Raw genomic sequence first — 14,931 nt, 5'->3', positions numbered from 1 at the left:
TGATCTCCACAATTCCTGTCCTCAGAAATAGTCAAAGTTGGGAAGAGTGACTTAGAAATGAGAATAGTGTTATATGCTATAAAAATTACTAGAGATATGTCCAAATAACTTTGGAAGTTCAGGAGAGAACTAGAGGGAAGATGGAGGAAAATCAATTATCTATAAAAGTATATCTAACTACCCATAAACTTAGTAGCTTAAAGTAACAAACATTTGCTACCTCACAGTTTCTGTGGATCAGGAATGGAGGCATGACTTAGGTGGGTACTTCTGTCTTAAGATCTCTCACAAGGGTCACTTTTGGATCAGGCCCTCTGGGAAGATGGCCATGGTGGAAGGGGCTGAGGTGAAAGTGGATGATGAGCCGAAACTGAGCAAAAAGTGGTGGTAATCATTAGTTCCAGGGTGTTCTGCCATGTTGATACAAGCTGCTGTATTGCTTGTTAGGGGGGTCCCTGCGCCAAACCTCCTGGGCAGAGTGGGTCAGAGGGAACTTGGACTGGGTCAACTTGCTCCTTTCACATGCTTCATGAGGACAAGCCACTTTCTAATAAAAGAAGTGAGCTAAAGAGAAGCCTGAAAGCTGAGAAGAAAGTGGCAGAGAAGGAGGCCAAGCAGAAAGAGCTCAGTGAGAAACAGCTAAGCCAGGCTGCTGCTGCTGCCACCTACCATGCCAGTGAAAATGGTGTGGGTTCTGAGGAGGAGAGCCTGGACCCAAATCAATACTACGAGATCTGCAGTCAAGCAGTCCACCAGCTGAAGGTCAATGGGGAGGACCCCTACCCACAAAAGTTCCATGTAGACATCTCGCTCACTCACTTCATCCAAGAATATAGTCACCTGCAGCCTGGGGATCACCTGACTGACATCACCTTGAAGATGGCAGGTAGGATCCATGCCAAAAGAGCTTCTTGGGGAAAGCTCATCTTCTATGACCTTTGAGGAGAGGGGGTCAAGTTGCAAGTCATGGCCAATTCCAGGAATTATAAATCAGAGGAAGAATTTATTCATATCAATAACAAACTGCACCAGGGAGACATAATTGGAGTTCAGGGGAATCCTGGGAAAACCAAGAAGGGTGAGCTGAGTATCATTCCCTATGAGATCATATTGCTCTCCCTGCTTGCATATGCTACCTCATCTTCACTTTGGCCTCAAAGACAAGGAAACAAGGTATTATCAGAGATATTTGGACTTGATCTTGAATGACTTTGTGAGGCAGAAATTTAGCATTCGCTCTAAGATCATCACATACGTGCGAAGTTTCTTGGATGAGTTGGGATTTCTAGAGACTGAAACTCCTATGATGAACATCGTCCCAGGGGGAGCTGTGGCCAAGCCTTTCATCACTTACCACAATGAGCTGGACATGAATTTATATATGAAAATTGCTCCAGAACGGTACCATAAGATGCTGGTGGTTGGTGGCATTGACCAGGTTTATGAAATTGGATGCCAGTTCCAGAATGAAGGGATTGATTTGACTCACAAACCTGAATTCACTACCTGTGAGTTCTACATGGCCTAAACAGACTATCATGATCTCATGGAAATCACAGAGAAGATGGTTTCAGGAATGGTGAAGAACAGTTTAGGCAATTACAAGATCACCTATCATCCAGATGGTCCAGAGGGCCAAACCTATGAGATTGACTTCACTCTACCTTTCTGGAGAATCAGTGTGGTAGAAGAGTTTGAGAAAGCTCTAGGGGTGAAGCTGCCAGAAACTAACCTCCTTGAAACTGAAGAAACTCGCAAAATTCTTGATATCTGTGTGGCAAAAGCCATCGAATGCCCTCCACCTGGGACCACAGCCAGGCTCCTTGATAAGCTTGTTGGGGTGTTCCTGGAAGTGACATGCATCAATCCTACGTTCATCTGTGATCACTCGCAGATAATGAGCCCTTTGGCTAAATGACACTGCTCTAAAGAAGGTTTGACCCAATTCTTTGAGCTATTTGTCATGAAGAAGGAAATAGGCAATGCCTACACTGAGCTGAATGATCCCATGAGGCAGCGGCAGCTGTTTGAAGAACAGGCCAAGGCCAAGGCTGCTGGTGATGATGAGGCCATGTTCATAGATGAAAGCTTCTGCACTGCCCTGGAATATGGGTTGCCTGCTACAGCTGGCTGGGGCCTAGGCATTGACCACATCACCATGTTTCTCACAGATTCCAATACCATCAAGGAGGTACTTCTGTTTCCTGCCATGAAACCTGAAGACAAGAAGGATACTTTAGCAACCACTGATAGACTGGAAAGCATAACCGTTGGCACTTCTGTCTAGAAAACAATTCCAGGGCATGTAAGTCAGGAATCCTTGCATTTCTGCAAAAGATCAGGTCTGTGAGGGAATTCTTGTATGTCGTCATCTATTTGACCACCGCAGTTTAGTTCAGCCACCAGAAGAGAGATGAATTTAGAATTTCTTTTTACTCCTTGTTACCAAATAAACCATTTGTCTCTTTAAAAAAAAAAAAAAATCTCTCACAAGATTGTGTGCAAGCTGTCAGGTGCCAGTCTCATTCAGTGGCTTAAATGTGGGAGAGATCCACTTCCAAGTTCACTCGTGTGATTGTTAGATTTATTTCTTTCAACGTGGGTCTCTCCCCAGGGCTGCCTCACATATGCCAGCTGGCTTCCCCCAGGTTCAGCAACTATAAAAGAAAGCAAGAGAACAGGAATGTGTGAGAGAAAGCACTCCTGGAGAGAAACCAGTCTTTTTGTAACCAATCTCAGAAATGATATCCTATCACTTCTGAAATACTCTGTTCATTACTAATGAGTCAAGAAGTGTACTCCATGTTTGTATTAGCTTTTCATTGTTGTGACCAAAATATTTTACAAGAACAATTTAGATGAAGAAAAGTTTATTTTGGCTCACAGTTTCCGAGATTTAGTCCATGGCAGGCCAACTCCATTACTCTGGAAGTGAGGCAGAACATCATAGTGGAAGGGTATGAAAGAGGAGCGCTGCTCGCCTCATGGTGACCAGGAAGCAGAGAGGGCAGAGCAGGGGGTCAGGGGGAAACAGGGCCACAGGGAAGATGCACTCTTCCAGAGCACAACTAAGTGACCCACCTCTTCTAGCCACACTTCCCTTGCCTACAGTTATACCCAATTATACCATTCAAACTGGGATGGATTGATTAGGTTACAGCTTTCATAATCCAAATTATTTCACCTCTGAAAGCACTCTACATTCCTGCATTATCATAGGAGCTTTTTGTGGGGATACCTCATATCTAAACCATAACAACATTCAAGAGAAGGGAATACACAAAAATATGAAAACCAGAAGGTATTTGTGTACAGATCACTGAGGTTCATCTTGTGGCTGCCCACCACTGAAGGGTTCACAGAGGAGGCAGCACTAGAAGCAAGTGTCCTGGAGTGTCTTCAGGGACATCTCAGAAGGAAGGGCATTCCAGGCAAAACAAAGGGCATGTACACAGATATAGAGGCATGAAAAAACTTCATGTGTTCAAGGGTCTGCTGTTGGCCATTCCATGAACAGATAAGAGGGGGCTGAAGTACATTATTGATTCAGTTGAGGAAACTTTTCTACCTCATTTTGTCTTCTTTATCCTGAGGATTGAACCCAGGGCCTTGCATGTGCTAGGCACACACTATGCCATGAGGTAAATCTCCAACCCCAGTTGAGGAAACTTTGAAGAAGAGGCAAAATTCCATTGGTTGAAAGATGATAAAGCTAATTCTTTGAATTCTGCCAATATACTTACATCTTCATAAAAAAAAATACAAATAGCTGGGCACGGTGGCACAGGCCTGTAATCCCAGCAACTGGGAAGGCTGAGGCAGGAGGATTTCAAGTTCAAGTTTAGCCTTAGCAACTTAGTGAGACCCCAAACAACTTAGGGAGACCCTGTTTCAAAATAAAAATAAAAGACTGGGGATCTAGTTGGGTACAGCGGCACATGCCTGTAATCCCAGTGACTTGGGAGGTTGAATCAGGAGGATTGCAAGTTCAAAACCTACCTCAGCAAAAGCGAGGCGCTAAGCAACTCAGTGAGATACTTTCTCTAAATAAAAATACAAAATAGGTCTGGGGATGTGGCTCAGTGGTCAAGTGCCCTGAGTTCAATCCCTGGTATCCACTCCCAACCTCCCCCAAAATTCTGGGGCTCTAGTTCAGTGGTAAAGTGCCTACTGGAGCTAGAACATACATAACAGTGGAATTCTTTGTTATATATTTGTACATGCACACACTATAACTGTATAACTTTGGCAATTTCATTCCCCTTCCAAATTTATTGTCTCAAGTTCTAGAAGCTAGAAGTCTGAGATCAAAGTGCTAGAAAAATTGGTTCCTTATAAAGAGCCAACTTTTGAGTGCTGTGAGGAAAGTGCCTGTTCCAAGCCTTAGTTCTTGGCTTGTAGATCTGTCTGTCTTCTCCTTGTATCTTCATGTCTTCTTCCCTTCTTAATTTTCTCTGTCCAAATTTCCTCTTCTTATAAGGACATCAATCACATTGGATTAGGTACCATTAGCATGATATAATTTTATCTTGATTACCTCTATAAAGATCCTATGTCCAGATAAGGACACATTCTGAGAAATTAAGGGTGAGACTTCATCAGATAGAGGAAGACACAATTCAATCCATAAATCATATGGTAGAAAAGAGTGAATACAACCTAAATGTCTATCAATAGGGAATGAGTCAAATTGGTGATGATATGTCATAAAATGGAAAAACACAGTTATTTAAAAGACTTACTGTTGGGGCTTGGGGTATAATCCAGGAGTAAAGTGTGTGCTTACTATGAACATGACCCTGGGTTCATTCTCCAGTTTCTCCCCCCGCCCCCCAAAAAAATGTGCCAATAAGGAAGAGTTTCCAACATGGAATTATCTCTAATATAGTCTGTTCTTTTTTCCTTTTTACTGGTGCATTATAATTATACGTGACTGTGGGATTCATTGTTACATATTTGTACATGCACATACTGTAACCGTATAATGTCAGTTTCATTCCCCTTCCAAATATTTTATAAATAGAAAAAGATGAGTTGCAAAATAATTTGTTGCAGGCCAATATTTATGTTTTAAATCATGCAGTGTGTTGTAATAGTGCAGCATACCTCTGGAATGGTACACAAGAAACTGCTAATAGTGGCTGTCTATAAAGAGAAACTGGAAGGCTAGGTACTAAGATGAAATGAAATGAAATATAAAAGGAGGGACCTTCCTTTTTATTACATAATCCTTTTGTGCAGGCTGACATTGCTACTATGAGCATGCATTGCTTACAAACTAAAAGAGAAAGGTGTATAGTAAGAGAATTTAGTAATTTGGACATGTGGTATATTTAGTATGTTTAGACCATAATGGATAGGTTTTGATTAAAAGCTGAATAAGGGGTTGGGACTGTAGCTCAGTGGCAGAGCACTTGCCTTGCATGTGTGAGGCTCTGGTTTCAATCCTTATCACCATATAAAAATAGACAAAGGCATTCTGTCCATCAACAACTACAAAAAAAAATTTTTTTTAAAAAGCTGAATGATCAAGTAAAATGAAGACAATGAAACACAAGTTTGTTTAGAAGTAATGTAAAACAGTTCAGGATACACATGGAGTTATAAGGACTAAGAGGGACTGATGAAGGATGGGTTACTGATACATAGTTCTTATGTTATAAACCTGTTATAAGGTTGTAGTAGAGTTGTTATCAGTCCTTCAAGGGCATGTGTCCAGGATTTCCTAGCACAGTTCCAATATTATATTGAATTGAGTTCAGTAAAAACACTGATTGAGATCAGCAAGGGGTGAGCTTGGGTGCAAGGGAAACAAAGGTGAATATAATCTTGACCAGTCCTGGAAAAGCTTACAGTCTAACCAACACAAAACAGAATAGAAAAACACAAAAGTTACACAACAGAAAATTCAATACACTGTGGTAAAAGCAATGGTAAAATTGTGTACCGGGTACCAGCACAGGAGGAGCACCCAAGCCACCTGGAGGGTGGGTTAAGGGAGGTTAAGGAAGGCTCCCAGAGAAAGTGACCCCGGATAATGAGTAAGAGTTGGTCAGGTAAAGGTGGAAAATGATGCTTCAGGCAGAAGGAAGAACCTGAGCAAGGGTATAGGGACTTTAGAATGGCTTGGGGATGCATGGAATCTAAATATTTGCAATGAAAATGATAGTTTAAATAGATAACTGAAAGTTATTTAAATCTATAGAGCTTTACATATTTTTTCATGTGTATATATTAGCAGATTTGTTTTAACCCTTTTTCATATGATGAGTCCTAATTTTTAATGGGAAAATATGGTCACAATGGTTGATAGTAATCTCTCTTTTCTGAAATCCAGCTCCAGTTACTTCATCAGTTTAATCCTTAATTACCTTATATTTTAGGGTGCTTTTAAGTTGTTTTATAATTGTAGCTTCCTTTCATCTAGTGAATTTTTACTAAGTGTCAGGTATTATCCTCAGCCTTATGTACACAAAATTAATTTGAAGACTAAATTTATTATCATTACTATCTTCAACTTCTCCAAGACAAATTCATAACTTCCCTCAGGGTAGAAATCAAGGTTTATATCTGTTTTTTCTTTTCACAACTTCCCACCCAGCTTCTCCCCATTTACCAGCCCCCCCATAATATTTCCTTCTTGACCTAACACCCTCTCCAGTATCTGCCTCTTTCTGTGGTTCCTATTGTAACAATATTCAAAAGAAATATCTATAATTGCTGATTCAGTGGTCTTTCCCCATTAGGCTTTCAACCCCTCTATATCCTGAAATGTCTCTTATCAAGTCATTAGTGACCTATATCTTGCTAAGTCAAGTCAACCCATCTTTCTGTACCACTCAGCAGTTTTTGATTTTTATGACCACTCCCTCCTGGAAGGGCTTTGTTCTCTAAAGCTTCCATAATACAGGCCCATCTAATTTTTCTTCTACTTCTTTATCTACTTTTTAGTCTCTTGTCAGCCTCTTCCCCTTTATGAGATCTCTGAAGGTAGGAGATCTCCAAAACTTAGTCTTTATATATTTTTTTTCTTTGTACTAAGTAGGTGAGTGCATCAAGTCCTGTGGTTTTTAGTAACATTCCTAGGTAAATGATTCTCAAATTTATATATCCAGCCCCTAAGATCTCCTCTGAATTCTAAAATCTCCATTTGGATGTTTGGTTCCTCAAAATAGGATAAGCACAAATGAGAACCCTCAATTTATCACCCCACATCTGTTCTCCACTTTCCCATTCTCTTCATCTCCCCAAGATTTACCCGTCTCAATAACTGGTACCATCAGTCCAGCTACATAGGCCAGAAAGTCAGGAGTCATCCTTGATTCCTCTCAGCTCCCACCCAATCCGTAAGTCCTATTGGCTCTCTCTGCAAAATTTATCCCAATGCCTAACTGACTCTTCTTATCATCTCACTGCTAGTCCAGGCTACCACGTAGTCTTCCTGCATCCAATACTGTCCCTGTAAAGTTGTTTCCCATGCAGTACTTGGAGTGATTTAAAATGATAAGTCAGATCACCTCACCAACTGCTTAATACTCTAATAGCTTTCCACTGCACCTACAATAAACCTTTAAAATGTTTAATATCACTAACAATTATGGAAATTCAAATCATAACTACCCTGAGATTTCATCTCACTCAGGTCAGAATGGCAGTCATCAAGGATACAAACAATAGTAAATGCTGGAAAGGATATGGAAAAAAGGAACACTTTTACACTGTTGGGCCTGTAAATTAGTACAACTGCTGTGGAACTCTGTATGGAGTTTCCTCAAAAGACTGGGTATGGAACTGCCCTATGATCCAGCTATGCCACTCCTCAGTATTTATCCTAAATAAGTAAAGTCATCATACTACAGTGATACATGCTAGCCATGATTATAGCAGCACAATTCACAATAACCAAATTATGGTAGGTATCCATCAACAGATGAATGAATAGATAAAAGGTGGTATACACAATGGAATTTTATTCAGTCATAAAGAAAAATGAAATTATGTCATTTTCAGGAAAAATGGTTAGAACTTGAGATCATTATGTTAAGCGAAATAAGTCAAACTCAGAAGGTCGAGGGTCGCATGTTTTCTCTCATACGTGGAAGACAGATAGGACAAAGAACAAGAAGTGTGTATTGGGGGTCAGGGAGGGTCTTGTGAAAATCAAAGGGAGATCAGTAGAGTAGAAGAAAGGGACCAGTGAGGGGAGGAAGGGAGGAAAAGGGGACCTACTGGGTAATGATATTGGCCAAATTCTACATTGTTTATGTATGAATATGTAACAACAAATCTCACCATTATGTATAACTATAATGCACCAATAAAAAAATGCAGGAAAAAAGTGAGGGAGATTTGTTGAGGGCTTACTGTACATCAGACACTAATGCTAAGCACTGGACACAGCTTCCACATTCCCTTAAGACCCACAGGTCCTTGAGGGAAGGAACATTGTGCTCTCTAAAGCCTGAGTATTTCTGTGTACACAGAGACATTTACTCCTCAACTGATTGCTGATTAGATTCCAGTGATTCAATGGTAATGAGAAGCTAATAACATTCTGATGCCCATATCACAGATGTCAAAATAAAAATTAATAGTTGGATTTATACTCAGGACTTTCTGGCATGTTGTCCTAGACTTAGATTTCAAAGTCACACCTCTTCCTTCAAATACATGAAATAGCTATAATTGGTATGTAGTCAGTCACTCTATAATATCATAGCTACAACTATGCTAAACCATGCCATCTCTAAGAAAAAATTTGATGAACCTCTAAATACTGAAACCAGTTTTGAAAATCAGGATTGGGTCCTTGTTCCACCAGTGTTGAAGATTAAACACCAAAGAAATGCTGAGGCAAAGAAACAAATTTTTATTAGAGAGAGAGAGAGAGAGAGAGAGAGAGAGAGAGAGAAAGAACGATTCCTCTGTAGAGGAAGGAAGTCTAGAGCTAGTGCCCGAGGGAGTGGGGAGTCTTGCCCCTTTACAGGTTTCAGGTTTCCTTTCTTCTCATGCCCCCTCCTCCCACCTGCCTATGTGACCAAAAGTGACCAAAAGAGCAGAAAGAGAGCTGCCCAGAGGGTGATCGTGTTGAAAAGTGTGATCCTTCCACTCCCCAGGAGGGTGTAAGCAACCAGGTGAGGCTATCTACCCATTTCCTTTTCTTTGATAAACAGCTGCTTGTCCTTTGCCCTAGTCTCAATACAACACAAATTTTGTTTTCCTGCCATTACATTAATGAATTGATTTCTAAAGTAGCTTTTTGTTTTACATCCAGCAGGGGGAGCCAGGTCTATGTTGGTTGAAGGCAAAACAAAACAAACCCCAAACACTGAGAAACAAAACAAAACAAAAAAAATGTGTGTGTGTGTGTGTGTGTGTGTGTGTGTGTGTGTGTGTGTTGCTTTTTCAAAGAAAATGCCTTCTAATTTTCAAGGTGCTGTATTTCGACTTTCCTTTAGTGTCCCTGAATAGTTCTTTCTTCTCTGAGATTTTAGGGCATAAATACTAAGTTGAAACAGATCACAATGACAAACTTTTACTTGTTTGAGTCCCAATGAAGACACAAGAAGTCAATGTTCTATTTACCCATTCATCCATTTGACAAGGATTTATTGTTGCCTACCCTGCCTTCTGATGGGGGAGGGGAATCAGTCAGAGTAGAAAGAGATTAGAAGAGAGATAGGAGATAGGCAACTAAGAGGAAATAGCAGTCACCTTTAGGGAGGAAAAGACCTTTAAATTGTACCTTGAAGGATAGTTAGCATTCCTCAATCAATCATGGTTAGAATGACATTCCAGACTCTGGGATTAATATGAGCAAATAATTGATGTAGTGTTTGTTGAATTTAGATAGTTTAGGAACATGGGTGAAAATAGGTTAGATAATTCTGGAAAGGTAACCTGACACAAAATGGGGCTTGTTTTAAGGAATATTGACATTATAAGAGTAATAAACAATATTTGTGTTAAATACATATTTAGTAGTTAACAAACACAATGCTATGTCTCAATCGCTGTTATAAGCATGTTTTGTGAATCAACTAATCTTCAATCTGATTAATATCCCCATTTTCCAAATGAGGAAAAATGAGGTTTTGAATGACTTGCCATAAGGTCATATGGTTGTGAAAGGAGTGGAGCCTCTAAGTTCTGGCAGAATGGCTCTCAAGAGGCTCAGCTACTGATCTAAATATTTAACCAGAAATATGTCTCAATTCTCAAACTCCTGAAATCTGTGCTATAACTCTACCCATTTCATAGGTAAGGAAAGAAACATAAGGGTAAGTAATTTACTTAAGGATACACAACTAGCAAGTGGTAAGGTTTAAACCTTGTGACTAGTCTCTTCCCAGACAGTCTATCACCAGGCACCTAGTTCTCTCCTTGAAAACCAATGTTATTAGTTTCATAGGTACCCTTCTATAAACAAACAAAAACATAGCTGCTATTTTTTTCTACTATCCACAAGCTGTAGTATGCTATCCACACTGTTCTATATTTGCTTTGAAAACCCAATGATATATCTTCTGGGTGGATGCATTGTGTCTGTGTATGGATGTGCCATATTTTGTTTAACAAATTCCTTATTGTAAAAGTGGTTTCCAAATCTTTTACTATTATGAAAAATAAATGGCAATGAATAAAGTCTCTGGTGTACATATGTGTGAACAGATCTGCAGGATAAATTCCTGTAATGTATTTGCTAATCAAAGATACCTGAATCTTTTGGTCATGTTGGCACACACCTATAATCCCAGTTACTCTGGATCACAAGTTGTTGGAGGTCTGTGCAGCTTCGTGATACACTGTCTAAAAATAAAAGGGCTGAGGTGTAGCTCAGTGGTAGAATTCACCTGGTTTCAATCCTTAGCAAAACACAAACAGGTGCATTTACACGCATGTTCCAGAAGTGTGCACACATGATACGTGAGTCTGTAATTTTGATAGAAGTTGTCAAATTGCTTTCCTGAAATATTATACTCCTACAGTATAAAAAAAAGTATCTTTCCCCATTTCTTTTCCATTACAGTGTGTTAAATGAAAAATTGTTACCTCAGTGCAGATTTAACTTGCATTTCTGTTATTATGAATGAGGTTTAACATCATTTCATGTATTTAAGAATTTATATTTCTTTTCTTTTTTGGTACTGAGGATTGAACTCAGGGGTACTCAACCACTGAGCCACATCTCCAGCCCTATTTTGTATTTTATTTAGAGATAGGGTCTCACTGAGTTGCTTAGTGCCTCACTTTTGCTGAGGCTGGCTTTGAACTCATGATCCTCTTGCCTCAGCCTCCTGAGCTGCTGGGATTACAGGGGTGAGCCACTGCATTCACATTTCTTTTTCTGTGGACCATTTGATCACAATGTTTGACCATTTTCCTACTCAGTTGTTGATATATCTAGATGAATAAGTAGTCCAATTCCTGGCCCAAAACCTGTGAGTGATTTGTCAGTATACTGCAGGTGATTGCAAAGGTTCTACCTGGCAGTCTCCCAGAGGAATGCTGAACCTCAGACTTGATGCACCACCACTGCATTGTGGTCTCTGGAGGAAGTTGCCATCAAGGACCCAGGACTCTTGGCTGGCCATGGTTTAAAGTATATCCACATTCCTAGACATCTTTATCTAGGGCTTTCTTCAGGGACCTCTGTGGAAGCTGCCTTATTGGTGGGTCCAGGGGAGGGGGAGACCTTGAAACACTTTATTCCACTCTATCTCAGTGTACTTTTCCATATGTCTCAGTACTCAATACTTTTCCACTCCTAGCTATATGTATACATGGTGGCCCACGCCTATAATTCCAGTGACTCAGGAGATGAATGCAGGAGTATACAAGTTCAAGGCCAGCCTTAGTGATTTAGTGAGGCCCTAAGCAACTTAGGGAAACCCTGTCTCAAAATAAAAAATTAAAAGGGCTTGGGGATGTATCTCAGTGGTAAATTTCCCCTGGGTCCAATCCTCAATCAATCAATCAATCAATCAATCTTCCATTCCTAGTTCTATCCCAGTTGAGGCTCCTTTGGCAGTGAGACAACCAGACCCTTACATGTCTGAGCAGATTTCCCCTGATGCTTGATGTTCCATCAAACATGCTATTGGGGGAAAATGGTACAAAAAAGAAGTCAGCGCTTTCTCTGGTTTTAGCTTCTTCCTTGTACTAAGGGATGAAAGGCTTGGATGGTGTATTTTTTGTTTCTTTGTTTGTTTGTTTATTGCTGGTGTTGGAATCCAAGGCCTCACATATGCTAGGTAAACGCTCAACCTCTGGGGTTACGTCCTTGATCCCTGTTATATTCACTTTTGACTTGTTGCTTTCATTGGTTACTCTGACACCTGCTGCTCAGCTCTCTGCAGCTTAGTTGATCCTCTTTTATGTGTGTTTAAAAATTATTTATATACATATATACACACACATATATGTATCTATCAACATACTTGCACAAGGTTAAGACACACAAGAAGAAGAGAAAGCTGAGCTAGGAAAACCAACACCCAGCTCAGGACAGAGGGAGTTCATTTGGATTCATAGTGGTAAACCAGGTTTGTGGAGGACTTTCTTAGTTTTAAAACAGAAAGTTTTATGCCCTGAGAATCCCTTCAGTCCCTAAGCAAACCAGTCCAGCTAGTCATCTATGTGAGATATATAACTGAAATGAACACATCAGTCCTTGACCTCTGCAACCCAGTAGGAATATGAAAAAGGAGATGCATACAACTATAAACCATGTAAGTATGGTTGGAAAAAAAATAAAGGGCTATGGGAATTCAGGTGGACTGAGACTAGGAATAGTAAGGAAAAGTAAAGCAGAAGGTGTCAAACAGAATGGTACTAAAATACATATGATTTGGAAGCTAGAGCATATTTAGATATACATTCTTCAATAGTAGACAAACCTATTCTAGGCTGACTAGAAAAAAATGTCATGAATATTTAGAATGCTTACTTCATAATGCAATTGTTTTTTAGTTTGCCACCTAATGAAAAACACACCATGGTTCTCCAGGTTAGTGTGCAACTTAGTGGAGACAATGTACATACAATTGGCATACTGCCTGGTGCCCTGTGGGCACCAAGACACTGTTCTTTCTAACTCAATCACTTTTTCTTTTTGAGTTTGGCTTTTGAATTAAAAGGTAGTTTCAACGTCTTAGCACTTGATCCATATTCAATTACCATTTTAGAATGATGCATGAATGCATGCATCAATTACTTTGACATTGTTTTGCAAGTCATTTTCTAGAAATCATCTGTAAAGACAACCAAGAACTACATCTCATATATATATATATATATATAAATTTATATATCTCTTTTTTTTTTTTTTTTGTAGTATTGGGACTCAAACCCAGGGCTTCACACATGCTGGGTAAGCACTTTATCACTGAGTTATATTTCCAGCCTTCACTTAATTTTCAATGGAAAAGTACACCCTCTTGGCTATGTTATCATTTTCTGATAGCTTAAAAGGTGCTGGTATATAGCTGAGGATGTTTAAGCTCCACATGAGAGTATGACAGTCTTCGTGTATTATAATCATATGCAGTTTGAATTCCAGATACTTTGGTTAATTTTTACATTTAAAAAAATTATAATAAATTACAATGAAACTTAACATCTTAATTTCACTCCAAGTGCTAGAAGTTGAACCCAGGGTTCCAGGCATGCTAGGAAAGTGCTCTACCACTGAGCTACATCCCCAACTCACCATCTTTACTGTTTTAATGTGTTCAGTTTGGTGGCATTTATGCATATTCACATTGTTGTACTATCTCCAGAACTCTTTTCATCTTGCTAAATTAAAACTTGATACTCCTTAAATATTGATCCTTAATTCTACCTTCTCTCCCAGCCCCTGGCAAATATCCTTCTAACTTTTCCGTCTGTATGAATTTGACTACTCTAGGTACCTCATACAGTGGAATCATACAATATAGTATCTGTCTTTTTGTGACCGGCTTATTTCACTTAGCATAATGATCTCAAGTTTTACTCATATTGCAGCATGTATTAGAATTTCTTTCCTTTCTCCTGTAGTGCTTGGAATTGAACCCAGGACCTTAACATATACTAGGCAAATACTGTACTACTGAGCTACATTCCCAGCTCTTTTCCTTTTTTAAGACTGAATAACACTATACACAGACCCACACACTCATGCACATACACAGGCTCCACATTTTGTTTATCCATTCATCCATTTGTTTGTTTCTATCCTTTGGCAATTGTGAATAATGCTGCTATGAATATGGGAGTACAAGTATATATTTAAGACCTTGTTTTCAATTCTTTTGGCTATATCCCCAGAAGTAGAACTGCTGAATCATATGGTAATTTTATTTTTAATTTTTTGAGGAACTGCCATACTGTTTATTCATAGTGGTTGCACCATTTTACATTGCCACCAACAGTACACAAGGGTCTCAATTTTTCCTTATCCTTACATTTTCTTTTGTAGTAGTCACCCTAATAGGTCTCAGGTCGTATCTTGTAGTTTTGTGGGGTTTTTTGCAGTGCTGGGGATTGATCCCACAGTCTTGCACATGCAATGCAAGGCAAGCTCTCTACCACTGACCTACATCTTTAGTCCTTTTTTTTTTAAATCAAAGTTATATCTGTATGAGTTTCAAAACTCAAATAATACAATTCTAAAAGTTTTTGTTTGTTTGTTTGTTTAGTATCCTTAGCTCTATTTTATCTGTGTGTTCCCTAATCCTGCTTTCCACAAACAGCCATTCTCAACTCTTTTAGTTATTTTGGTCCCTTTGTCCACATTCCTAAATAATATGCTAATAGTGTTATCTCATAATTTATCTATTTCAGTCATTATTATTTTGTAATTATGGTAGTCAAAGATTTAGCATCCCTCATTCACTCTCTCCTTCTATTTTCTCATTCTCTCATCATAGCTATGTAACCATGATCAGT

At 39.3% G+C, this 14,931-nt stretch overlaps 1 pseudogene; it reads left to right on the top strand.

The window, feature by feature from the left end:
- The first annotated feature begins 415 nt into the window (after positions 1 to 415).
- On the top strand, positions 416 to 2,381 carry LOC124959731 (lysine--tRNA ligase-like; annotated as a pseudogene).
- Positions 2,382 to 14,931: the final 12,550 nt, after the last annotated feature.

This window comes from Sciurus carolinensis, chromosome 11, assembly GCF_902686445.1.
Source record: "Sciurus carolinensis chromosome 11, mSciCar1.2, whole genome shotgun sequence".
NCBI lineage: Eukaryota > Metazoa > Chordata > Mammalia > Rodentia > Sciuridae > Sciurus > Sciurus carolinensis.
This window is presented reverse-complemented; position numbering and strand designations above follow the sequence as displayed.